This window comes from Ochotona princeps, chromosome 8, assembly GCF_030435755.1.
Source record: "Ochotona princeps isolate mOchPri1 chromosome 8, mOchPri1.hap1, whole genome shotgun sequence".
Lineage (NCBI taxonomy): Eukaryota > Metazoa > Chordata > Mammalia > Lagomorpha > Ochotonidae > Ochotona > Ochotona princeps.
The window spans coordinates 65,151,220-65,167,308 of NC_080839.1; positions in this window are offsets into that span (position 1 = coordinate 65,151,220).

Below are 16,089 nucleotides of genomic sequence, written 5' to 3' on the forward strand. Positions count from 1 at the left end.
GCAGACGGCCTCGGTTGCACGCAACCAGGGGTGACACTGTTCGCTGTTGCTGAGTGGTGTCTTGTTGGCTCAGCTGCTGGCCATGTCCTCCAATGATCTGCTGTTTCTGGGTGCCCTCACACACACCTGCCCATTTTCGTCTCAGTTTGATGCATCAACAAGGGGCGTCTTGCCTTCTGTGCATTCAAAAAATAGGAGTTCAGCCCACCTGTGACTGCACCTGCTTCACCAATGTCCATCCGCCGTGGCTCTGCCTGGTCAGTTCTCTCCAGCAAGCTCATTGCCTGTGCCTTACTGATTTCTGGGCATTCTCTGGGGGAAAGGACATGGGCATGTCGTCTCTGACTTGTGGCAAACGTTTTCCTCAATCTGCCTCTTGTCTGTATGCGTTTTTGCCTAAGGGAGTCGCACATGTTTACAACTCAGTAACCGCCCCCCTCTTGTGTTCTCATACCTCCATGATTCCAGTTTTATATTTAGATTAAAAATGATTCATTTATTTTATTGTAAAGGCAGAGTTTCAGAGAGAGGAGAGGCCTAGAGAGAGAGCGCGTGAGCAAGTGAGCTTCCATCTGCTGTCTTGCTCCCCAAATGAGCACAATGAATAGAGTTGGGCCAGGCCATAGGCTGGGACACAAGAACTCGTTCCAGGTCGGCCACGTGGCTCTCAACTACTGCCTCCTGCAGTGTGCTGGGACTCAACTAGGCACTGGACAAGGGATGTGGGTTCCCCAAGAGATAGCTTAACTGTCTGTACCAGGAGGGGCGATGCCCACTCAGCAAAGGCTTAGGCAAACTCCAGGAAATGCAACATTTGTATCAGGCTATTGTTTAAGAAAAATCTTCCACCTGTTCACTCCCTTCCCACGTTAGAAGCCTGTTGTGCCTCTGATGATAAATGAAGTACTCGGCAGTTTGTCCTTGGTGCTTTTTCTAAAAGATGTCACCCCAATGCCTGCAGCCCCGCAGCGACTCACCGTTGCACAGAGGGGGCATCCCAGCCTCCTAACTGTCCTGCAGATACTGCAAGACCAGCTGGCCATCCCCTGCCCCCTGCCCCTCTGCCATCCCGCTCAGGTGCACCTATACCTTGCCTGTTATCACCACCAGGCTTGATGGTTCTTTTTTTTCCACTTTATTATTTGAAGGGCAGAGTTACAGAGAGAGGAGGAGGGCTGGAGAGAGAAGGAGAGATGGATTTTCCATCAGCTGGTTCACTCTGCAAATAGCTGCAACGGCTAGTGCTGGGCCACTTCGAAGCCAAGAGTTTCTCCTGGATGTCCTGTGTAGGTGCAGGGGCCAAACACTTGGACCATCTTCCCAGGTACATAAGCAGGGAGATGGATCAGAAGTGGAGCAGCTGGGACTCAAGTTCATGCCTAGATGGCATGCTGGCACTAAAGACGGGGGCTTAACATGAAGCGCCACAGTGCTGGCCCCTCAATGGCTCTTAGGCAACCTTGAGATCTTAGCTTGGGGGAGATGTCCTCGGGGCAGTGAGTACTGGGGTCGGATGGCCACCTCCCCACTAGATTGTGTGCCCCAGCAGGCACCAGGCTCTGCCTGTGCGTCTCACCTTTGTGTCCCCAGTGCCCAGGTGACAGGTGGCAGGGGGCGTCCTGCCTTCCCATCCAGAACGTCCAGGAATCTGGGACATAGGATGTGGAGAAAGCTAAAACCACGCAGGAGTCCCATTGGGATCACCTCTCAGCCTCACCTGGCTTCCAAAGAGACCAGACGCTTCTCTGTGTCTCCTCCTGGTCCAAGGGAGAGGCGGCTGGCTGGAGACACTCTCCCCAGGCCATGGAGCTGGCAGTAGAGATTTTTCTGAGGACCAGGTGGCAGCATAGGGTGTGCTATGGAGTGAAAGGCCAGGACCTGCAGAATAAAAACAACCAGGATGTAAGAGACACAGCAGGGTGCTGCCCATGCTGTTCTAGGCAGTGCCTGGGGTTCCTAACCCCCTCATGGGATAAAGGAAGTTGATCGGGAGCAGAAATGGGGCTGAGAACTCCAGGATCACCCAACGTAGGGAGGATCTGTGGCCCTTCTGATTCCTGCCTGTCTTGTCTTCCAACGTGTGGGTAGGGACCATGGTCAACCTGTCCTCAGTTTTATGCAAGCTTTCCCAGATGGCATTGCACAGCATTGCCACCAGGGGGCAGGGCCGGCCTAGTGTCAGGGATTGTGGTCACCAGACTGAACCCTAGGGTAAAGCAAAGGTTTAGGTACAGAGCAGGGAAATCACCTGCCCTTGGCCAGACCTTTATGATGACAAGAATCAACCCCAACCTGGCTCCCTAGATGGGGAAAAGTGTCTCTCCTCACTTTCAGAAAGTACACACACCTGACTCCCCAGGCCCAGTGCTTGCGAGTGCTTGTGGAATCAACGGTGACTAGAATGAGCCTGTCCCTGTCGTTCTGACCCCCAGGACCTCCCAGAAACACTCAGCCCTGGGGAGTGCCAAGCCTGGGTGATCATCACCAACTTAGCCTGGGAGCCCGGTGGGTAGTCACAGGAGCACCCATTCAGAAAGTCCCTTTTTTTGAAAAAGGAAGCGAGTGCAACGAAGACCAATCTTCCATCTGCCAATTCACTCCCCATATGCCCACAACAGGCAGGGCTGGGCCAGGCTGAAGCCAGGGTCCTGGAGCTCCATCCAGGCAACACAAGGTTGGTTTGAGTCCTCACCTGAAGCCTCCCAGGGTGTGCAGTGACAGGACGCAGGTAGGAGGCGCTCTGCTTTGGGATGCAGGAACTCTAGGCAGTCTCTTAAGTCACGCACCACGTGCCCAACCCTGCTAGCGTTTAATTTGCTCATTTTAAAAGCAGTCGACTTTCACCGACTCTTCCTTGGCATCCTTCTCAAATGGATGCTTCACACTGAGTCAGCCTTAAGACTGGGTTCATATCGCTCACTGCAAAGACAAACTTGGGGATCCGATTATACTTCCTGCCTGGCAGAGATTTCTACTCTTCCTAGGGCTTCCCATTGCTTCAGTATGTATTCGCATCCCTGAGGTTGTATCATCCCCTCCACCCCCTAACAGTGTGAGGTTTCTCACACTTTGCAATGAGGGTGCGTTTGGTCACGGACTTCCCTTCCGCTCTCCTGTTGGAACACAAGCTTCTGAAACACAGAGTGCCAGCATCTGCTACGCTACCTGTGTCTGCCTCATGGTGGAACGTGTCTGCTGAGTAGAAGTGGAGTGACTGCTGGGAGCCGGCGTGGCCTTGCGCAGCTGAACAATGCTTTCTGGAGTGCTCAGGCGCCAGGTGCCAGGCACTGGCAACTATTGCCCTTTCCCTCCTGGTTGGCAGTCAGACTGGCTGCTGCCACACAACCCTGCGCTGCGTGCTAGGACTCGGGGTCAGGAACTCAACTCCACATCGGTGTCCTACAGTTCATTCTATTTTTTGAAAGGCAAACTTATGGAGAGGAAGGAAGAGAAACAGAAAGGGAGAGAGAGGGAGAGTGTGTGTGTGTGAGTGGGAGCTATCCCATCTGATGGATCACTCTGCAAGTGAACAGCTGAGCTAGGTCAAGGTGAAACCAGGACCTGGCACACCATTCGGATAGACCATGTGGGTAGCAGGGCCCAAGCCCTGGGGCCATGTTTTGCTGCTTTCCTAGGCACGCTAGCAGGGAGCTGGATCAGAAGTGGAGTAACTGGGGCTCCAAGGGTGCTCCTGTGGGATGCAGGGCTTACAGATTTAACCTGCTGTGCCACAGCACAACTCCCTTAAGCATGTTTGTAAGGAAGCAGCAAAAATAAGATGTCGGCATGACCTTGGCTTGCAGCTACTGCTAGCTTGTCGCAGAGTGTGAGCGACTGTCCCCGCAGTGCAGAGGCCCTGAAGTCTGTCCATCTGAGGCCGGCCTTGGACGCGGCAGTGGGCAGCCCCTCGCACTCTTGTGCCAGCACAGTGGGAGAGAGCACCCAGGTCAGGCTGCTATCAGAACAGCAAGACTGCGTGGCCTTCCTCCTCCCCTGACTGTGAGAGACACCTCACTGTCCCTGGAGCCTGAATCTGATCCCAGATGGCTTTTGGAGGACTTCCGGAGGGCACTCCTTCCGCTCTCCTCCCTTGCTTCACTCCCTCATCCTTCCCTGCACTGGACTCTCCCTCCCACCTCCCAAGCCCATGCCTTCCCATTACCACATCAGTCCGGGCACAGCAGCATCTGAGACATCACCAGGCTGCGAGTCACCAGGCGGGGGGCCTTTGTGTGGCGGCCACTTCACTGGGGAGAGAGCAGCGGGCTGAAGGCCACAGGGACAATGGCAAATGGCTGTCGCGCCCGCACGAACGGACACACGCACAGGGCCTGTCTGCTCCCCAGCGCCGGCTCCATCAGGGGCCTCTGCCTCTTCAAGCCAACTGTTGTCCTGGTCCCGGGGCTTTTAGAAGCATGACGGCAGCTGGCGAGGGATGTGTCCCTAGGCACATCGGATCCAGCACCTCCCCCCAACCCCATGCGCTGCTGCTTGGCTAGGGAAGCAGGGCCTGGGTCGTCCTTGACAACACAGGTTCCCTGTGGTGGCTGCTGCTGCTGGTGGTGGGGTGCTGTGTTCTCAAGGCCTCCAGCTGCCCTAGGCCCCACCGAGCTGGCCCGAGGGGGACCTGGCCCTGCCAGGTGACTGCGGGGTCTTCCTTTGTCCCGGCTGCTGGGAGAATCGCGGGACACCAGGGCCAGTGGGTCACTTCTCTTCATTCTAGGGTTCTGGGCGTTTGGCACAACAGTGAGGACACCCAGGAATCCCCCTTCAGAGGACCAGGGCTGGGGTCCCAGCACTTGCCCACGTGGAAGGTTCAAATACTTGGGTCCCTGGCCCCAACGTGGAAACTCTGGAAGGCGCTCTGGGCCTCTGGCTGGCACTGGAGAATGAACCACTGGACAATGTCTCCCTGCTTTTCAATGAAGCTGAAAATTAAAAAAACCTTTACAATGAGGGTTTGATTAAAAAAAAAAGATCTATTTATTTTTATTGGAAAGGCAGATTTTTCAGAGAGTGAAGGAGAGACAGAGAAAGATCTTCCCATCCACTGGTTCACTCCCCAAGTGGCTGCAGCGGCTGGAGCTGAGCTGATGCAAAGCCAGGAGCCAGAAGTTCTTCCAAGTCTCGCACATGGGTGCAGGAATCCAAACTCTGAGCCATCCTCCACTGCTTTCCCAGGTCATCAGCAGAGAGCTGGATAGGAAGCGGAGCCGCCCAAACATGAACCAGTATACTCTGGGATGTTGGCACTACAGGTGCCACAGCCCTGGTCCCCGAGGGTCTGATTTACACACAGTGACTCACATGGCTGAGGAGTGATTGGCTTCACTTTCAGCAAATGCGTACATCTGTGTATCCCACACCTGCATGCTCACACAACATGCTGCCCAGAAGGGTACTGCCTGATGAAGACAGGACATTTCCTGGCCCTCAGAGAGTGCCCTCCTGCTTATCCCCATCCAGTGCCCTCCTCACCCCATGCCCATCCCTAAGTGACCGCCACAGGTGATATCCTAGGACCCGGAGGAGCTGGCACTAGGCAGCGGGGATGACCCCACATCGTTTCAGCCTGGGGACTGGCCCAGGCAGCTCCGACCTGCCCATTGCTTCCCTTTTCCATTACAGTGAAATGTCACCCCTTGAGTTCACCTGTCAGTGGACACGTCAGCTATTTCCAGTCTGTGACTTCAGCCGTGGGTGAAGCTTTTGCTGGCTGAATGCCTGGGAATGGAATGACGGGTCGCGTGATAAGAGCACACTTACATTTTTAGGAAACTGTCAGATTGCTTTCTGCAGCGCCTCTCATCTGACATTTCCACCAGCTGGGTATGCGAGTCCCAACGTCTCCCTCTCCTTGCCAATGTTTGTTTGTTGCTTTTTGGTTTGGAGGCTTTTCCTAGTCAGCCTACTAGGTGTGAAGCTGTGTCTCATTGTGTGTGTGTTTGTGTGTGTGTTGTGCATATGATTCAAGATTTATTTATTTGAAAGTCAGAGTGATGGGAGCCTGGTGTGATGGCTCAATGGCTAAATCCTCATCTTGCAGGTGTCAGCATCCTATACGGGCACCGGTTTGTGTCTTGGCTGCTCCACTTCCCACCTGGCTCCCTGCTTGTGGCCTGGGAAGGCAGTGGAAGAAGGGCCAAAACCTTGGGATCCTGTACCTGTGTAGGAGGCCTGGAGGAGGCTCTTGACTCCTGGCTTCAGGTCAGCTCAGCTCTGGCTGTTACAGCCACTTAGGAGTAAACTAGTGGATGAAAGATCTTTCTGTCTCTCCTTCTCTCTGAAGATTTGCCTTTCCAATAAAAATAAAGAAATTAAAAAAAAAGAGTGGTGGAGTAGTGTGGGTGGGGAGAGAGAGGGAAAGAGAGAGAGGGGGCTTCACTTGCCAGGTGCTCAAAGCTGAAGACAGGAGCCTGGAACACCATCCAGGCCTCCCCTGTGGGTGGCAGGCACCCCAGTACTCGGCCAGCATCTGCTGACACACAGGTGCACCGGCAGGTAGCTGGGCAAGCCACCTGCACATCTGGAATGTGGGACTCCCAGTGTTTGGCCTGCTCTGTGAAGCCATATGCCTCGCTCTGGTTTTGGTTGGTGTTTCCTGAAGGGCTAACGCCGCTGGGCATTATCTTGTGCATGTCCTGGCCCTTTTTCTTTTTTAATCTTCTTTGGAGAAAGGTATATTCAATTTCCTGCTCATTTTAAAAGTTGACTTGTCAAGGGCCCAGTGTGATGGCCCAGTGGCTAAATCCTCTTGTTGCATGCACCGGGATCCCGTATGGGTGCCAGTTCATGTCCCCAAAAGGCCACAGTGGCTGGAACTGAGCTGGGCTGAAGCCAGGAGCCAAGTGTTTCTTCTGGGTCTCCCACATGAATGCCAGATCCCAAGGCTTCGGGCTGTCCTCCACTGCTTTCCCAGGCCACAAGCAGGGAGCTGGGTGGGAAGCGAAGCAGCCAGGAAACAAACTGGCACCCATATGGATGCCATGCTTGGAGGTGGAGGATTAGCCGTTGAGCCATGCGCTGGGCCTTAGATAAGTCTGTTCAAATGAAAGTTCTCCTGCAGTCTTTACAGGAACAGAGGGGCAATATCAGCCATGCATTTCATTTCAAGGTAGTAAATAACGATGTTACTGCTTACTTACCGGCTCTTAAAAGGCAACTTTGCTGCCGGTGAGAATATGAAATGAGGCTCTTCACCAAGCAGCTTGGCAGTTCTTCAGAAAGTCAAGCATAGCTGTCACCGTGAGACCCAGCAATCCCAGTTCTAATGATAACCCACTCACATGCTTTTTAAATGTGGGTCCTCAGAGCTGATTGCATTTGGCATGCCGTTAGTCACAACAGCCCACAAGCGGCACAGCCCCGAGGCCTGTCCACTGTGACATGGATCAAGAATGGATGGTTAATGCCTACAGTGGGCACTCACGGGCACTAACAAGAAATGGAGAGCTGACACCTGCTGCAACCTCCATCGCAATATCTTTTTAAAAAAGATTTATTTATTTTTATTACAAAGTCAGATGTACAGAGAGGAGGAGAGACAGAGAGGAAGATCTTCCGTCCGATGATTCACTCCCCAAGTGACCGCAACGGCCAGTTCTATGCCGATCCAAAGCCAGGAACCAGGAACCTTTTCCGGTTCTCCCACACAGGTGCAGTGTCCCAATGCATTGGGCCGTCCTTGACTGATTTCCCAGGCCACAAGCAGGGAGCTGGATGGGAAGTGGAGCTGCCGGGATTAGAACCAGCACCCATATGGGATCCCGGGGCGTTCAAAGCGAGGACTTTAGCCGCTAGGCCACACCGCCGGGCCCCCTCCATCGCAATGTTAAAAATACGATGCTGGGGCTGGCATTGTGGTGCAGCGAGTTAAGCCACTGCCTGCAGCACCTGTGTCCCATGTGGGTGCCGTTTTAAGTCCTGGCTGCTTAACTTCTGATTCAGCTCCCTGCTAATGCATCTCCCAAAAACATAATAAATTAAAATAAGGCCTCTGTAGCCAAAAGAGACCATTAACTAGCAAAATAACTAACTAAATAAAGAGACCATAACAGACATTTTGAAAAATGTGACTTTCAACTTGGAGATTGACCTTCTCAGGCAAATTAAACCTATCCTGGAGGCAGCTCTGCAGAGGTTTTGCCAAGGCCCTGTCATGGGCCCAAGGGAGCTGCCCAGGGGGCTGTTTGAATGGAGCTTCACTCACACATCAAGGTTTGGGCCTGTTTGCTTAAAACCAGCTGAACTGTGGCCAGTGCAATGGCTCAATGGCTAAATCCTCACCTTGAATGCGCTGGGATCCCATATGGACTACAGTTGGTGTACCGGCTGTTCTACTTCCCATCCAGCTCCCTGCTTGTGGCCTGGGAAAGCAGTCAAGGACGGCCCAAAGTCTTGGGACCCTGCACCCGCGTGGGAGACCCAAAAGAGCTCCTGGCTCCTGGCTTCGGATGGGCGCAGCACCGGCTGTTGCAGTCACTTGGGGAGTGAATCATCAGATGGAAGAGCTTCCTCTCTGTCTCTCCTCTTCTCTGTATATCTGACTTTGTAATAAAAATAAATAAATCTTTATAAAAAAAATAGCTGAACTACCTTATAGAATCCTCACATCTCACACCACACATGTAAAATTATAGCAGGTCACAGGGTCCTAGGGTCATATGGTCACGGCTTTTGGCTGTTGCTGGGCAGGTTACTTGGCCTGTGGCAATGACCCTGAGAACACAGCAGGGTCATGTGGGTTCAGATGGGCTGCTCACATTTGCAGGGGGTTCCTTTGAGTAGGCCTGGAACTGGATGGCAGGCATCAGCGGCCCGCGGAGCAGGAGCCAGGAGCCCAGGCTGGGTTAGTGACGGTAAAAGGCCACTTGAAGCCCATTGTTGCGTCTGGAGGACGGAGGCTCGCTGTGGCCTCTGAGTGCCTCTCCTGGCATGCACTAATGGATGGGCATTGTCAAACGTCCTTCCTGCCCACCTACCCTGAGCCCCAGTCAGAGAACACAGCATTCTTCAGGAAAAGCGCATCCATGCCTGAGGCTCACAAAGGCCTCTCCAACAAAGCCAGCCTCGCCAGCACCCCTGAGTCAGAGTGCTGGCCATGGGTGCAGGGCTGCCACTGAGACAGGAGGCTGCATGCAGGGACATCGCCCTGGCGGGGCTGGTAGATCTGCGGTGCAGAGACCCAGCCTCTGGGAAGCCCCCTTGGATTGCTCTGGAAGCAGCATTTCAGTGTGAAAAGAGGTTGGGATAAAGGAGCCCTGTGGCTTATCCTGGCCAAACACCCCCACCTGCAGAGTGCAGGGGAAATGAAAGCAAACCCGAGGGTGCGGCGTGGTAGCCTAGTGGCTAAAGTCCGCTGGGATCTCATATGGGCACCAACCAGTTCGTATCCTGGTGGCCCTACTGCCCACCCGGCTCCCTGCTTGTGGCCTGGGAAAGCAGCTGAGGACAGCCTAAAGCCTTGGGACCCTGCACCCATGTGGGAGACCCGGAGGAGGCTCTGGGCTCCTGGCTTCAGATTGGGGCAGCACTGGCCATTGCAGCCGCTTGGGGAGTGAATCAGCAGACAAAAGATCTTGCTCTCTGTCTCTCCTCCTCTCTGTATATCTGACTTTGCAATAATAAATAGATGAATAAATGAAAGCAAACCTGCGGTTTTTTCCTGCTTTCCCTCTCATTTTTCTTGTTCTCTTGTGCTATCAATGGACACATAATGATTACAGCTGCGTATAGAGCCACACATACCAGTCATTAGGCCTCTCTTTTATTTGAAAGTATTTATCTGTTTATTTGAAAGAGAGAGAGAATCTTTTTTTTTTTTTTTTTTAGATTTATTTTTTATTTTTATCACAAAGTCAGATATACTGAGAGGAGGAGAGACAGAGAGGAAGTGGAGCTGCTGGGATTAGAACCAGCGGCCATATGGGATCAAGGCGAGGACCTTAGCCACTAGGCCACGCTGCCAAGCCCGAGAGAGAGAATCTTGCATCCACTGGTTCACTCCTCTAATGGCCAGGATGGCCTGGGCTGGGGCAGGAACTCCATCCGGGTCTCCACTGTTGGTGCAGGGGCCCACTTGTACTTGGCTCTGCTGCTTTCCCAGGCGCATCAGCAGGGAGTGGGATTGGAAGTGGAACAGCAGACATTCTACCCTGATCCCATGTGCGATGTCACCATTGCAGGCCCCAGAATGGGACACTTCTGAGGCAGGCTCTGCAGACTTTGCTCTGGGGATTGCCCTGAAACAGGCCCCAGGGGTCATCTGTTGTAGGAGCCACGGTGGTTAGTCAAACTCTGGTGTTGGGGTGGGGGGCGGAGTGAGCAGGTGTTCGAGGAACAGGGTGTGACAGACAGAGGGCGCTGTTGCGTCCCTGGCACCCACGCTCCGCAGCTCTGTCCACCCCAGGGCTGGAGTCCAGGTGAATGTGAGACCGTGGCGTGCCAGGCTTACAACCCCCGCCTCCCCCTGGCCATCCCCTGGCACATTCACCACTCTTGGAGGAGGAGAAGGCTGAGGCCCAGGCTGCCAAGGCCGGGTGGCCCCAAAGCTGTGCCACAGCCCAGGTCACCTCATCCTTCCGCTGTGCTCTGCCTCAGCCGCTGACTGCACTTCAGCTCCTCCTCCGCTCGCCCAAGGATGGAATCCCAGACCAGGGAGGGGGCTGGGCCCTGGGGGCTCCCTCTCCCCCCCAACCCCCGCCGTGGCTGTTGGCCTAATGCACACATTAGCCGCGGTCTCAAGGGTCTCCTCTCGAGGCCCCTTTGGTTGCCATAAAGCAAATTAAAACCCTTTTGAAGGTCAGTTGAAACCTCTTCCATTGCAATTCTCTGCACAAATTGATTCCTACCCACCCTCGGGGTCAAAAGCGGGGCTGAGGAGGAGGGAGCTGCTGGGAGGGCAGGGCCGGGGGTCCAGGCGCTGCGGCTGTTTGGGGGTGGCTGGCAGCAGGGCTCTGCCATCCCTGGGCCTCCTTCAGCAGGCCAGCCCTGTGTCCTCCCTCCCGCCCGGCCCGCTCCCCTTGCAGGAAGTCCCCATCAGCGCTCCTAGTGCCGCTCGGTTTCACAGCCTTCGGAGTTTCTCAGATCTGCTGGAAAATCAACGATGGCCCAAGTGCTTGGGCCCTTGCCACCCGCGTGGGAGACCGCGATGGAGCTGCAGGCTCCTGGAATCTGACCTCGATGGTTGTGGCCATTTGGGAAGTGCACCAGCAGATGGAAGACAGCCCCACCCCCACATCTTTCCCTCTCTTTGTAATTCTTTCAAATAAATAAGCTAATCTTTATTAAAAATGAATGAAAACACCCCAGGGCGGTGAAAACCAGCAGCGGTTTATGAAAACGTGTGTTTCACTTAGATGTGGGGAGTACTAGGGAGTGGGCAGTTCTGAGACAGGGCTGTGCATGCCAGCTCACCCGCCTTTCACAAAGAGCAGTGGCAAACGGGCAGTGCCGGCTTTTGGCAGAGGTTGACTCACGGCTTGGGACGCCCACATCTCACGTCAGAGTGCTGCTCTGGCTCCTCCACCTGCCAGCCAGCTTCCTGCTGCTGTGCACATTGGGAGGCAGGACAGGACGGGCCCACATCCCTGGGTTCCTGCCACCCAAGTGGGAGACCTGGACAGAGTTTGGGGCTCCTGGCTTCAGCCTGGTGTGGCTGCCCCGGGCATCTGGGAGAGGGTCCCAGATCTCTGTGCAGCTCTTTCAAATAAAATAAAAATGGAATAAAATCAATGCATCTGTGCCCTCCTGTTAGGCACTGAGAACACACAGAGAGCCTTCCTGTCCAGGGCCTGGCTGGCTGTGGCTCAACAGATCCTGCTGTTCAGTGCTGGCACCTTCTGATCAGCAACAGGACAGCCCCTGAGACCCGGCCCACAGGGCTCTTCATTTCATGGGGTGCCTTCTGCCTGTCTCCCCCATGCTGCCCCAGGGTCCTGCATCCCTGCCCCTCCTCTCCATCTCCCATGGCACCCTCCTCCCCCTCCCCCGGCTGTAATGATGACTGCTCTCCCCAGTGGAACACCCCCTGCTACCAAGGCTGTGGCTCTGCCTGTCCAAGGCTTGGATCCACATTTTGTCTCTGGGAGGTGGAGCGCCCGTGCATCCCAAGGCCGTGAGCTTCCCCACAGCCCGCTCAGCTGTACAGGGACAGGTGCTGGCCAGTTTCTGCTCTTCCTGGCAGCTGTCAGCACGCCCATTGGAGAGAGTCTGCAGCAACGGCTCCCTTCCCAGTCCTATCTCCCGCCTCTCTCTGCAGACACCTTGCCAGGGATGGGCCCAGCCCAGGCTAGGGGAGCTGGGCCCCTTGGACCCTGTGGAGCTGAACAGCAGCAGGAAATGGGTGGGAGGATGTGGGTGAGAGGGGCTATTCATGGGAGGGGCAGGCTATAGGTCAGAATGGAGCTGAGGTCCCTGGTCCAGTGCTCAGGGTGTGAACGGCAGAAGCCTGGTCCCTAAACCTCCCCTCCTCCTAGTGAGGCCTGAGGCCTGGAGGCTGAGGGCGCTGAGGCCCCAGTCCGTGTGCCATGTCCCCTACTCCCACCTCCCAGCCCTGTACCCTCCTGCGGGGGAGGCCGCCTCTGTACCTGCCTTTGATTTGGCGTACTCACACCCTGGTGACAGCTCTTTTCCAATTAAACACTCAAAGGTGAGAAGCTGGGTTGACGAGAGCAGCATACCAGTCTGCACCCACGGCCACCTGGCCTGACCCCTGCCAGGGAGGGGGGTGCATACGTCAGGGTCCTCCCCTCCAACACCCCTGACGAACCCCACCGCCCCCTTGTCCCAGAGACCCTGTGTCTGCTTCTGGCTTCTCCTTCATCCCCCCACTTCTTCCTCCTCCCCCTCCTCCCCCTCCTCCCCCTCCTATCAACCCTTCCACAGGCTGAGTAGGTGCCTGGCCCAGGTTGACCTTGTTGAATCCCTGTGGTTGAGGGGAACGTGACAATGGAGAGCAGCTTCCTCCCACCTCACCTTCGCCGGGGTGCTCTGGCTGGAAACCCAGCCAGTTGTCAGTTCTGGCTGTTAGGGAGGAGGGGAGAAAGCTTGGAGAATGGACTGTGTGCTCAGGGCGCTGTCTCCTTCAAGGAACTGGACGCCTGCACCGGCCTGGACGCAGAGGCGCCCTGGGTCAGCGGGAGGATCTGTCAGGAGCACGCGTCTCTCTGCTTCAGCAGAGCCGTGCTCCAAGCCTGGCCACCTCTGGCTGGGTCTGGGATGACAGTGAAGTGTAAGTTAGAAGTCTGACTTCCCGGTGGCCCTTGTGTTCTACATTTAGAAAGGACTTGAGTGGCTGGGATTGCTGGCTGAACTTTGGGGGTAGTGTTTCCCACTCACACGTACACCCCATGCCATGGGTTCTTACAGGAACCCCAAGGTTCCCTTCTTGAATATTTGGGGCTGTCTGCCTTCGCCTTGATCCTGCCTGGAGTGTGTGACTACCTCGCCTGCTGGCATGTGGCAGGAGCAGTGCTCCTGGGTGGGAGAGCAGCAGGCTGCCAGACTCCTGCCTGAAGGCTCTCATGCTCTCAGGCGTTGGGGCAGGAGCCTCGGCTGCCTTGCTGGGGGCATCCCAAGGCTGGGAGGCAGGAGGAGCCAGCTCTCCCTGCTGCGAGTCCCAGAGCCAGCCCTGTGTGAGCAGCTGCAGAGAACCTTAGCCCTGAGGTCCTGCACATCTCCCATGCTGGGCCCAAGCGCAGTGGGGAGCTGCAGCCCTGCTCACCCTGGAGATGCCAGGAGAAATGAAATGTGTTTGTTTTGATATGGGTGTGTTTGTGACGTAGCTTAGATGCCCAGATAAATCATTGTTAACACGTTGGGATTTATTTTAATTTTTATTTGAAAAATACAGTTACAGAGAGGAGGGAGGGAAGGGCAAAGAGAAAGAGTGTGAGCCCGGCGCAGTGGCTAAATTGGCTCATCCTCTCTTTGCAAAAGTGCCTGGAATCCCATATGGACTTCCCATCCAGTTCCTTGCATGTGGTCTGGGAAAGCTGTGGAGGACGGCCCAAAGCCTTGGGACCCTGAACCCGCGGAGACCTGGAAGAAGCTCCGGGTTCCTGACCTTGGATCAGCTCAGCTCTGGCCACTGCGGCCACTTGGGGAGTGAATCAGCAGATGAAAGATCTTTCTGTCTCTCCTCCTCTCTGTATATGTGACTTGCCAAATAAAAATAAATACTTTTTTTTTTTTCCAAAAAGATACTCCCATACAGGAGTCTTTGCTGCTGGGCTAACCGCTTGCTCCTCTCTCTGCTCTCTGGTCCTGGGTCTATGTTACCACCACCACCGCCCCACGTTACCACTAGCTCTCTAGAGAGAGCTGTTTCCTTTGTATGCCAGGACCGAAGGGAGAGATGGAGCCACAAGGACAGTGGGGAGATTTTAAAAGCATACATCTTTCACCAATAGGTTGGGATGACAAACAGAAAGGCTATGGACCATCTGCTCACAGAATGGGACCTGTTTGGAAGTGCGTCTGAAACACTAACTGAAATGGACCATGTGCGCATGGGGGCATCCAGGGTTGTGACGCTGGTTCAGGGCCCAGCTGCTTCATCTCCCATCCAACTCCCTGCTAATGGACCTGTGAAGGGCAGTGAAAGATAGCCCCAACTCCTTGGGCACCTGCTACCCATGGGGGTGGAGCTCTAGGCTCTGGACTTTGTTGCTGCCATTTAGGGAAGGGACTCAGTGGACAGATTCTCTCTGTCTTCCCTTTCTCTCTGTCACTCTGCCTTTTCTATAAATAAGTAAACCTTAAAAAAAGAAAAAGTAGGTCCGACACAGTGGCATAGCACGCTAAGACTAAGCTTAAAGAGCCAGCAACACTGGGGGCACCAGTTCATGTGCCAGCTACTTTACTTTCAATCCAGCTACCTGCTTGTGGCATGGAAAAGCAGTACAGAATGGTCCAAAAGCTTGGGACCCTGCATCTGTGTGGGAGACCTGGAAGAATGCTCTAGCTCTGGCTTCAGATGAGCTCAGCTGATGTGCCCTTTTGGGAAGTGAACCAGCAGACAGACGATCTCTGTCTGTGTAAATCTGACTTTTAAATAAAAATAAATAAAAATCTTTTAAGAAATCACAATTAAAAATTTAAACTTACTTACATAAATATATGTAAACGGAATAACATTTAGAGACCAATGATTTAAGTCAAAGCATTTATTTACTATCCAACTTAATGCAGAGGAAAAGAATAGTTCATGAAAGCCTGTGCTGGAGAGCAGACATTTCAGAACCACATCATGGAGAAAAAAAATGTACATCCCATGCCAGAATTGTTTCTTTAAAAACACTCATAAAGCTGATACACTCCTGGGTCCAGTGCAGTGGCACAATGGATAAATCCTCAACTTGTGAGCAGCGGGATCCCATATGCGTGCTGGTTCATGTCTTCGTTGCTCTATTTCCCATCCAGCTTCTTGCTTGTGGCCTGGGAAAGCAGTCGAAGACGGCCCAAAGCCTTGGGACCCTGCACCTGCATGGGAGACCTGGGAGAAGCTTCTGGCTCCTGGCTTCAGAAGCCATTGCAGCTATTTGGGGAATGAACCAATGGATGGAAGATTCTTCTGTCTCTCTTTATCTCTGTAAATGTAACCTGTCTTTCCAATAAAAACAAATACATCTTTAAAAAAAAATCTGGGCCTGCCGCTGTGGCCTAGTGGCTGAAGTCCTCGCCTTGAACACGCCAGGAACCCATATGGGCTCCGGTTCTAGTCCCGGCAGCCCCAACTCCCATCCAGCTCCCTGCTTGTGGCCTGGGAAAGCAGTCAAGGATGGCCCAAAGCCTTGGGACTGCACCCACGTGGGAGACCTGGAGGAAGTTCCTGGCTCCTGGCTTCGGATGGGCAGAGCACTGTCCGTTGCAGTCACTTGGGGAATGAATCATCAGATGGAAGATCTTCCTCTCTGTCTCTCCTCCTCTCTGTATATCTGACTTTGCAATAAAAATAGATAAATCTTTAAAAAATGTGATATACTCATAAGAAAACTAAGCAAGAGGAGAGGGACACAAATGACCAACATCAGAGAGAAAGGGGACCATAGCTATGGGTCCACAGGTGCTAAGAGGAATAACAGACAG